General features: G+C 41.2%; 1 long non-coding RNA gene across 1 annotated transcript in view; it reads right to left on the bottom strand.

Annotated features, from left to right (window-relative positions):
• Positions 1 to 1,230: 1,230 nt before the first annotated feature.
• Positions 1,231 to 11,417, bottom strand: part of LOC138793777 (uncharacterized) — a 32,942-nt gene continuing 22,755 nt past the window's right edge. Inside the window, exons 3-4 of the long non-coding RNA XR_011363347.1 lie at positions 8,230 to 8,314; positions 1,231 to 1,441 (exon numbers count right to left, since the gene is read on the bottom strand). This is a non-coding gene — a long non-coding RNA (uncharacterized lncRNA). The remainder of the gene's footprint in view (positions 1,442 to 8,229; positions 8,315 to 11,417) is intronic.

The raw sequence follows: 11,417 nt of genomic DNA, 5'->3' as shown, positions 1-11,417 counted from the left end.
ATATACGACTTTTTGATCGCTTTTTATTACAATTTTTCTGGATTTGATGCGACCAAAAATGCGCAATTTTGCACTTTGGGATTTTTTTGCGCTGACGCCGTTTACCGTGCGAGATCGGGAATGTGATTAATTAATAGTTCGGGCGATTACGCACGCGGCGATACCAAACATGTTTGTTTATTTATTTATTTATTTATTTACTTTTATTTATAACCTGGGAAAAGGGGGGTGATTCAGACTTTTATTAGGGGAGGGGGCTTTTTACTAATAACAATAATTTTTTTTTACTTTTACACTTATACTAGAAGCCCCCCTAGGGGACTTCTAGTATAAGTGCTTTGATCTCTCATTGAGATCTCTGCAGCATAGATATGCTGCAGAGATCCATGAGATAGGCACTCGTTTACTTCCGGCTGCTGCAGCTGGAAGTAAACGAGTGCCGAGCCGGGGACGGCGCCATCTTGGAGCGGTCCCCGGCCGGCTTCAGTTACGGAGATCGCTCCTCCGGGATAACATCCCGGAGGAGCGATCTCCCCACTAGACACCAGGGATGACGCTGCGTCCGGTAATCGGATGCAGCTGTCATGTTTGACAGCTGCATCTGATTACTGTGTTAGCGGGCACGGCGATCGGACCGTGCCCGCTAATACCTGCGGTCCCGGGCTATAAGGGGCACCCGGGACCGCCGCGGTTCATAGCGGGGTTGCCGCGTGGCCCCGCTCTGAACGTCCTTAACGGCATCAGGGCGTAAATATACGCCCTATGTCGTTCAGGGGTTAACAAAAGCAATGCTCTCAAACCAAGTTACAATTTTGAAAAAAGGTGCGCTCTTCTTGCAAAAAGCTCTCAATCCAAGTTACTCTTAAACCAAGGTACCACTATATAAGGATTCTCATGTAGTATGATATGCGATTGGTTTCATCATATGTGTATGATATGTGTATGGTTACTTAAGAATGTTGAGATCTCTTCTGTACCTGCAATTGGGACATAGATAGATTCTGTCTGCTTTTCTAATGTGATCAGACAATAAACTGATCTTTTGAACCAATCTTTTCTACAAAATGACAGCCATCTCCATGGCAACAGACAGTGATGTCATGTCACCGATCTGACTTCAGAAGGTGTAGCCTGAATATTTCACATTGAAACTGAAATATATTCCATACAGCACTAGGGGAATACAGAAAACTGTTGCCAAAATAAACTCTTTGGAGTACACGTGCACTATTTTTTTATTTTATGGATTGACCTCAAGTAATACATTTCATTAATGCAAAACACCAAAATGTCTGTGAAACATCTTAAAGGTAAGATTACAAAATCCTTTTAGGAGTTCTCAAGGGTATTGTCTGAGATCCTTGAGAAGAGTCCAAATCAAGCAAATCGTACAAGTTTCTGGAATGCTTCCGAGATGAATTGCATGAACGGGAATATGAATCTGGAAAATTGAAAATAAGATCCCATCAAATTAGGGAAAAAAAAGTATTAACAAAAAATAAACTATATAGAGAGATTAAAGGTGACATATGAAGGACTTTTTAAGTCTATTAGTATCCCCTCTACTCTCACTTCAGCTGTTCTCTTGTTGCTATGCTAAACCTAACATTAATATTAAGGGTATTAGGCCTGAAATGCGTTACATAAAAATACAGATGTTTGAGGCTTATGTGCTTGACATTGGTCTCACTGTATGAATATTTATATAAGAGTTCACGCTTGTGTTTAAGGACGGATTGTCATCACTTTTTTCTCCTAGTTTTCGAGCAGACGTGGCCCACCACCACTATGACACACTGGCCAAGATTTAGGAACCTTGGCCAGCTTTATGAACATGAAAATAATCACAGCTCTTTGCGCAAAGCACCTATTTCTGCCAAAAAGGGTGAGCAAGGTGGCACTGCAAGGTGGGAGAAGACTAGAAGGCGTAACATGCTCTAGATGCCTGCCTGCTTCAGATTAGCTGGTTTTACTAAGAGGTTTAGTAAATCCAGTGGAGTGCATGGGGGCAAGGATTTATATTAGAGTACGTCTTAATAAATTTCCCCTTATGAGTTCTTTAACGTGCACAGGGTGTCACAATAATGACCGGACAGACACTCTTTAACTGCATCAGAGTGATGTTGGATATAAGGGTACAGTATGTGGATATAGGTCATCTGCCCGGATTCCATAGTATGCACATACCCTCAAGCTAATTTTAAAGGGGTATTTTTGTTTTAGAATGGTTACGGATTGTACGCACATTGTGTGACCTATGGCCGGGTTCAATCTTACAATTTTCATGTTGATTTTTTATATTTATTTAACCTCTTAATGACCGCCTATACACCTTTTTACAGCAGCCCAATTGTTGTTGCATATAGCGCAGACTCAGCTGAGCCTGAGCTATATGCAATGGCTGTCGGCTGTTTGTTACAGCTTAAATTTGTCTGTAATTATTGTGAGCAGACCTCAGTCCAATCCTGAGCATTTAACCCCGTGCATGCCAGGATCAATATTGATCAGAGCACACACAGAGAGCACTGACAGGTACCAAACAGGGCTCCGATCAGCACCCCTGCAACAAAGGGGGGGGGGGGGGGGGGTTGTCGGAGGGTTATACTTACCTTCCTTGGCAGCCGGTCTCTCTTCAGATTGAGTCTGCCTCAGTCAGACTTAATCAGCAGAGCACCGATCTGACTGATCAATTGTATGCCAAAGCAGAGCATTGATCAGTGTATGCAATCTAATGACTGCACATTATAGGAGGACCTAAAAAGTGTGATTTTTTTTGTACACAAAAAAAGTGTGATTTTAAAGTGTGATTTTAAAGTACACAAAACATTTCCCTATTAAAAGTTTAAATCACCCCCCAAAAAACCCTCATTAGATGGAAAAATATATGGAAAAAACTTTACAACTCTGAGGAGTTGCCAAAAATCTCGTACGGGGGGAAGGGGCTAAAAATGTGTAGGTGTGGGTGGTTGTGAGTAAATACAGACAGTTCCTTTCTGCAGTTGTCCATAGCACTGATTCCTAATAAAATTGCCTATAGAATTACTCAGTTAAGTGCTGTAAGAACATTGCATTGCAATGGTCATTTTGCACAATTATAGCCCTCACTAATGGAAGTATTCTTTAAAGGGAAAGCACACGGGGAGCTGGGGATTAATTTTTCTTACCTTGATCCTTAGTCCAATTTTTAGGAAATCTTGAATTTTTTCATCACTATGCAAATGAGGCTGTTTGGTGCACTGGGGCGGGACTACTGATCTGCATCATTATCCCGCCTCTCCTAATGAGTATTGGGGCGGTGCTCTGCAGCGATGGCTCTCTGGCACTCATCTTTGCAGAGCGATGAATAATCATTAGGAGGGCAGACTGGCAGTAGTCCTGACCCCAGTGCACCAAGTCACCTAATTTGCATAGTGAATAAAGTCAGGATTTTCTGAAAACAGCGCTGAGGATCAAGATAAGAAAATTATACCAGCAGGTTAGAGTCTTCTAACCTGCTGTTAGTTTCCCTTTAAAGTGTCACTGTCACTTCAGAAAACTTTTCACATGTCATAGAGAGTTTTGTCATGTCAAAAAGAATATTTAGACCCAACAGGAGATAGAGCCGGGAGAAGACACGCTGCAGCATGTCCTCTCCTGGCTCTAAGTCACGTGATCAGTCAAACTTACAATGGAGCACTATGGAACCCGACTGATCTGTCCGGCTGATCTCTTCTCTCGGCTCTATCTCCCGATCAGTATTGGTCTGAACACTGGAATGTCAAAAGTTTTCTGAAGTGAGAGTGACGCTTTAAGGCTCTACAAAAAATAAACCAAAACAAATGCAAACCAAGAAGGATTAAATGGTTAACTAAACTGAGGCATTATATTTAGTGGTTATTTAGAAACTATGGATTTATTATGGATATATGGTATTCAGAAAAGCCACATGTATTCTGTTTACATTTTTCTTTTACAAAGAGATTAAGTAAGTACAGATCTGTTTAGAAATGAATGTTTGTAAGTACAGGCAATCACAGGAGGTTATGGCCCCATGGTTACAATAGCTATTGTCACTGTGGTTAGTACATTCTGAGCTAAGATTTCTTGGGAACATTGGATACTGCTTTGGCCACTATTATACCTCCTATTCTAAAACAGCTTGATTCCCAGTCAGATTTGATATTCGGAAATAGGGGAATGTTGGGAATTTCTGCCTTTGGCACCTACGGACACTTAAGGGTGGTTTGGCTTATCAGGAGGGAGGGTATCAACTGGAAAATTGAGTGGGAAAATCAATAGGAGACATAAGTGAAATATGACTGCATGAAACTCATTTTAAAAGGGTATTCCGCTTAAAAATAATATTTCATATGTTGTTGCCATTGGAGAGAAAATTAATTCCTTACGTGTGATTACCTTTTCAGTCACCTTTCCCCAGTTCTGATCTGCTGTTTTCTGCTGAAGACACAAAAACATGTGTGTGAGATTCTCTCTCTATCTCCCTCTCCTAACCCCTTCCTTGTGAGAAGGCTCCTATAAACAAGTTTCGGTCCAGCTGTATCTGCAACTTTGTAGCTTCTCTGTAATGCTGGGAGGGTTAATCTGAGGTCAAGTTGGTGCTGAATTCACTGTGATTAATCTTCCTGGCATTACAAAGTTGCTACAAAGTTGCAGATAGGGACTTGATTATATCAGCTGTCTGAGAAGGGAGGGGGGAGAAGGAGGAGACAGAGAGAAAGGCTGACACACAGATTTTTGTGTTTTCAGCAGAAAGCAGCAACTCAGCACTGGGGAAAGGAGATAATAACAAGTAGGGAATGAATTGTTGTCTCACCATGGGCAGCAGCGTATGAAAAGTTATGTTTAAGCGGGATACCCCTTTAATTTGTTTATTTATTTTATTATTTATTTACAAAATGCCACTTAACTCCTTCCTAGCAGTCTGGGCAGGAAGCATACAATGTATAGCCATGGACGTGCTAAGTATTAGGAGCCTTTTGCTTTTGAGCTAAAACCTCCATTCAGAGTCGGGACTCCCATACAATCCAATGCAGGATTTAATTATTAGTCAATTGATAGCTATTCCAACAATGTAAGCATTTTTGAGACATAATAAAATAGTTTTGGTACAACAAATTGCATTATTATGTGTGGGTATCATATTTCTGATAGCAGAGGCCAAAGTCATGGTACTCATTAATAGAGAACATATATCATCTTGATAACTAAGTACATATAGAACAACATTTTCAGTCGGATAGTTAAGCAATAGCATCTGGAAAGGAAAAACATTCATCATTCAATGTTACTATCTGTATGAAGTATAAAAGAGGAAGGAACAGAGAAGGAAATGCACTGATTAAGTCTATACTTATTCAAAAAAATGTGCACAAAAGTATACAGAATGAAACCAGTAATGGGAGAAGAACTGAAACTGTTTATGGAGAAATCGCAGATGTCTAGAGAAGTCAAAATAAGAAGATGCAATGCAATGTTTGCAAATATTCTTTCATGGATCAGCGCAATAGCAAATGTGTAAGAATAGTGCCCAGATTGTCCTAGAGATAGTTAGGTAGAGAGTCTGCATCTAGGAAACCATAAGGCTCATTTATTGTGGATTTATGAAGTTACAGTTATTTTTATTATTTTGTGACTTATTGAAATGTCTGGAGTGTTGTTAGATTTGTTGTAAGTTATGCAGCATGCCCTGTCAGAAAACAGCAGTGTATCTATTGATCAATAGATTTGTCTACCACACCTTCTCTCTAAGGGGGTTTTTGCACAAAAAATTTTGTGACTTAAAAAATTAAAAAAAAAAGACAAAAAAGGTACGCCAACTTCAGCTGCCGAAAAAATTACAAACAATGACCAAAGCAGGGGAAATAAAAGAACAGGTCTTCTGGGCACAAAAAAGTAGATAAAAAGTTGCAAAAAGTTTACAAAAAGGGAGCGATGGGGCGAGGTTGTGGATTCATCATTGTGTGCCAGAGCTAATGCCAGAAAAAAGGCACATTTTTACAAAAAACACCCGGTTTGCACAAAATACCAAAAAAAATAACCCCACTAGAAACAGGGGGTGTGGCTGAGAACAATACATTTAAATGGCTGCTTGGATGATACAGTGATCGTCTTTGCATCCCCTGCCTTCTAAAGGCACTCGCTTGTATCCTTGCACTGCTCCGGATCGGCCCATGTAAAAGGACCCTCAGGAGAGACAGTAAGTGTCCCAATTAACCCGCCCAAGTGAATGACGGCTTTTTCTGAATATACTAAAAGAGAAAGATGTCAATCAGCACTCTCACATTTACTTAAAAATTCTCCAAATCATATAAAGCTATATATAACAGAGCTCAGCTCTACGACAGGGCAGCATACATTACTTGACGGGGGCAAAAACCTAAAATCACATACTATGGGGGAGATGGTGTCAAACATGGTGTAAAGTGAAACTGTCTCAGTTGCCCCTAGCAACCAATCAGATTCCACCTTTCATTTTCACAAGTCTGTGAGAAATCAAAAGTGGAATCTGGTTGCTAGGGGCAACTGAGCCAGTTTCACGTTACACCATGTTTGATAAATCTCGTTCATTGTACCCAGTCTGGTCAGGTATTTTTTATTAAATAAAACAAGCATGATAAAAACAGGTTACGTTAATGTCTTTATTTTGCATCATTTTGCAAAGCATTGGTACTGGGATCCATTTTAAGCCCTCTCCAGTTTAGATGTCTACACCCCTGGAAATGGAGTCATCCCATTACTTAAGGTAAGCATTTCAGTTCTATTTTAGACAGCAAAGCAGACAGTTTCCAGACACTGAAATGTCAAATTACTACTTAGGTAAGTTCATTTATGTCATATTTTACTTAAAAAGCCATCAATTAAAATGTCTCTAAGTTAAGGGTATGATAAAAATATTTTTTTTTCATTTTACCCAAAAAATGGAATTACCAGAATTACACACTGTAAGATGAAACAAAAATACTGGCCTCAAATAGGTTTAAATTATTGTTAGCTTTCTTTGGTCTGCTAATCTGTTCTATTAAAGTCTATAAAAAAGCAGTTGTCAGTGCATAGATTTGATTAAAATGTGGCAGTAATTTCAAAAAATTTCGAATTATTGCAGGTTTTTTTTACACACACAAAAAAACTCTTTCCTTGGGGGGGGGATGGGGGGTAGAAGGTTACAGAAGGCATGATTTACCATAAAAATCTACTCCTGCTCTGAAGCAGCCATACACAAAATTTCAACAGTGTATGAACATAGCCTTTCTGTGTTTTCAATCCCCTCCTGGTTTTGGTTGCAAAATACGGAGCAAAAATACTGTGTGTGAACATGTGGACATAGCTAAACAATTTAATTCAGAATCCAATGGTCTAAAATTTATTACATTTAATTTACTGGGCACCTGTGTAAGAATAGGGACAGGGAAACTCAAGGACAGGTGAGCCCTGACACTGGCTCCTGCCCCACTGTCCCTACCTACTTGCCTACTTACGTAGTGTGAACATAGCCCTATGGTGGAAAGCATGATCTTTTTAGCCTCAACATAACAAACTGGGAAAAATATGAGTGAAGGCTTTCCAAATTCATTATAGGTAAGACAATCTGCCAGCATGATAACACCAAAAATGTCTAAGTTCACTAAATACCACCAATATAAAAGGTAACACTTACTCCGCCAAGTGCCAACAAAATGGAAATCCATTGCTGGAACCTCATTCATATGCATAGGAAGAGGACTGTCAGATATTTGTCAGGTTTGTGTCGAAAACTTTAAAATCTCATCTGTAAACAGGGCCTTATTGCATGCATTGCTAAACTGCCATGACTGGCATATGACCATATTGGAAAACGCAATACCCTAGGTATGTTTGGACATAAAATGCTATAATAGAAGCCATTAGTTCAAATATGGAATTTCCCTTAGTCCAAACCCAAGTCACAGACAGGGTAGACTATAAAGTGTTATATTATAAATGACTCTTCGCTGACAGATATCTTACATCTATTGTTCTAGTACAGACTATACGTGGTTTGGGTTGCTAAGGAAATACTTTTGATGAGTATCTCTAATAAAATCCACAACTCATTTTCCCTTAACAATGCTTTTCTATAGATTTCCATGTTTTTTCCCTTTTCCCTTAGTGACATTGTTGGAATACCTTTGGAAATATGCCTTTGTGTAGCTTAGCCAGCACTTCCTGCGTAACTCTCCACTTCATTTCATGATAAAAAGAAACAACACTTACACCGCATTGACTCTTTGTGTGCGAGTTCTGTGTACTTGGATTTTTTAATCACCCATCTGTTTCCGGGCTTTGGTAAGGAGGGAACCTATAAAATAGTATTCATATTTTTCACTTTATTGTTTTTAGTGGGTTTTCAAGCAGGTTATACATAAGAGAGAAACAGATGAAGTGTTGGTAACTTTACTTTTGTTAACACTTATATATTTTCCCCTTGTGCATAGTAGTTTTGTTTTAATCCTGATTGGTATGCAGCTATAGAAAAAACAGAAGATGATTGACAATATGATATTTTACATATAGTCTGGTATCCATGCTCTTTTATATCTATGGGATCTCATTTGTGCCTGTAACATCCTATATCCCTGAATCCATAAATGTTATTAAAAGAATCTTACTGGCATCAATGATCACCGAGTATGTTAAATAACGTCCGTTCTTTAACATACTTTGTCGGCCATCATTGCATGCCGGCTGTTGGTACATTATTTAAGGTTAGGTAGAATGATGGCCATATTCAGCACCCTTTTGGGAACTTTGTTGAAAAGAATGCTAAAAAAAAAAATTGTGTGTAAACAACTTTAAATAACGCTCGTTGTTCGCTATATAATGGCGTCCAATAAAATCCTGAACATTAATTTGACAGCTGCTGTGAACAACAGCTGTTATTTTATGTATCGTGTGGACTAACGGCTGTTGGTACCATAGATTTCAATGGAAATCATTGAAAACTGGAAATAATGGCTATTTTACTAAAAAGATAGTGTGTGAACTGGCTCCAGACATCTGTAGACACTAATATTTGCCCCTGAAGAACGCAGCGGAAAAGGGGAGTGGTGTACACCAGCCGTATTCTCCACTTGCCTGATGGGTGGGGGGTATGGCAAGGCGGGGAGGTGGCGTAGCCTCCTCCTGCGCCTGATTTATTAAAGTTTCTTAAAGCCTGGAAACAGGCGTAAACCAGGCAAAAATCTACATCGGGCGCAAGACTGGCCAGCTGTACTAAGAGGCGGGTGGAAAGGGGTCAGGGCTTTATTTAAGACTGGCGTCCAAGTATGCCAGTCTTGAATAATGACCCTCAAGAACTGTAGTTGTACAATACCTTTTCAAATCTTGCATTTGAGTAAATTACCAAAACAAACTTTTTAGACAGCTAACGATACTTCCTCAAGCATTACTGACTTGTAGGCATTGAATACTAGTATCCAAAAAATCTCACTTGTGTCCACTAAATCCCAAATCAATGATTTCTTGATCTTTGTTTGAACATGGGTGATAGTTGGCTTTTAAATACTATCCCACTGAGCATATTATAACATTAAACTAAGGAAATGATTCCTGCATGTTAACGACCCTCAAAACTTTGTCACTTTTTCCCCACTTTTTTCCCACGGTGCAGCTTCAGTCTGGTGGTGACGTCAAGGCTCTTTTGACCCTTCTTCTTCCTCCAGGGTTGTTCATGGCTGGAAGTCGGGGTCCAGATGCTGGTCTTTCACTCAGTAGTCACTTATTCCATAGACATTTGTTGAAATTTTTTGTTATGCTTGTAGGAATCCCTAACTTTTACACTAAAAGCTAGACTATCTGTGTATTTTGTATACAGTGTGCCGTCATAGTGTATATATACAGTACTTTGTCCTTTCAACATTCTTTGCAAAGCTCTATGGTAACAGTAAACCCTTTATGTACAATACCATCATTCTAAAGGCGGACATTCAAATGATCCACACTTTGTAATGCTTTTGGGTAAAAATATTTATATCAGTCATAAACAGATAAAGATTTTTCCATGGTAAGGGGATAGGATATACAGACACTAGACTATGCAGGCCACCAAAATAAAGTCCAATGAGACATCTATAGCATACATTCATTTGTGTAGTTTGGTATGTTACAGGATATTAAACTTTTAAACTTTTTTTAATGTATTGGGTTTTGTAACGCCTGGAGTAGTGGATCTACTGGACCGTCACTAGCGATGGCACTAACCTCACCAGGGAGCGGAGTCTAAGGGGCCGCTGGTTTTCACCAGAGCCCGCCGTAAGGCGGGATGGACTTGCTGCGGCAGGCGACCCCCAGGTCGCTTCCCCTGGCTTGGTTGCTAGTGACGGCAGGCGAGGCGTGGCAGGAGCAGTAGGCAGGAGATGGTGCTGGCAGGGGTCTGTAGGCGTAACCGCAGGTGACAGGCTGAACACAGGAGCAATAGTGTAACAGAGGAGCAGGAACCAGGAACAAGGACTAGGGACCAGGTAGCGGACAGGAATCAGGAACAAGGACTAGGGACCAGGTACTGGACAGGAATCAGGAACAACAGGGAGCTGGGCCAAACGCTATGGAAAGCATGTAGAGGCTCCAACACCTGGAAGGGGGCAGGGCTGGAACTTATAGGGGAGTGATTGACATACAGGCCAATTAGGAGCGCACTGTCCCTTTAAACCTGAGACAGCCGGCGCGCGCCCTAAGAGGCGGGATGCGCGCCAGCCAGCACAGCGACGGGCAGGAGCGCGGTGAGGTGAGGCGCCCCCCGGGGCCAAAGCAACAGCAGCGCCGGGTCCCTGCCTATGGACACCGGCTGCTGCAGATGCGGGAGAGAGGGTGCGGCTGCGGTCCGGAGCACGGGACGCCGCCGTGGCCCTAACAGTACCCCCCCTTTGGCCTCCCCCTCTTTCTGGTCTGCAAGAATTCCTTGATGAGATCCCGATCCAGGATATTAGATTCGGGTTCCCAAGATCTCTCCTCAGGACCAAAACCTCTCAAGTCCACTAGGAAGAAACGTCTTCCTCTGACAGTTTTCATCGCTAGGATGTCTTCAACAATGTATACGTCGTCAGAGACGGCTTGTGGAGTGGAGGACGAAGCTTTACTGGAGAATCGGTTGAGGACCACTGGCTTCAAGAGGGAGACATGGAAGGAGTTCGGGATTCGCATAGTAGGGGGTAGACGGAGTTTGTAGGTGACTGGGTTAATGCGTTTTAGCACTAAGAAAGGGCCAAGAAATCGAGGACCCAACTTGTAGTTGGGAATCTTGAGCCAGCCATACTTGGCCGAGAGCCAGACTTTGTCACCTGGGAGAAAATTTGTGGCAGGTCTCCTCTTCTTATCAGCCTGGTCCTTCATGCGTTCAGAGGCTTTAAGTAAGGACTGTCGAGTCTGTTCCCAGATCGACTGAAGGTCAGAGATCAATTCCTCCA

Source organism: Dendropsophus ebraccatus, chromosome 5 (assembly GCF_027789765.1).
Source record: "Dendropsophus ebraccatus isolate aDenEbr1 chromosome 5, aDenEbr1.pat, whole genome shotgun sequence".
Classification (NCBI taxonomy): domain Eukaryota; kingdom Metazoa; phylum Chordata; class Amphibia; order Anura; family Hylidae; genus Dendropsophus; species Dendropsophus ebraccatus.
Note: the sequence above shows the minus strand (reverse complement) of the source record. Positions and strands in the feature narration are given on the sequence as shown.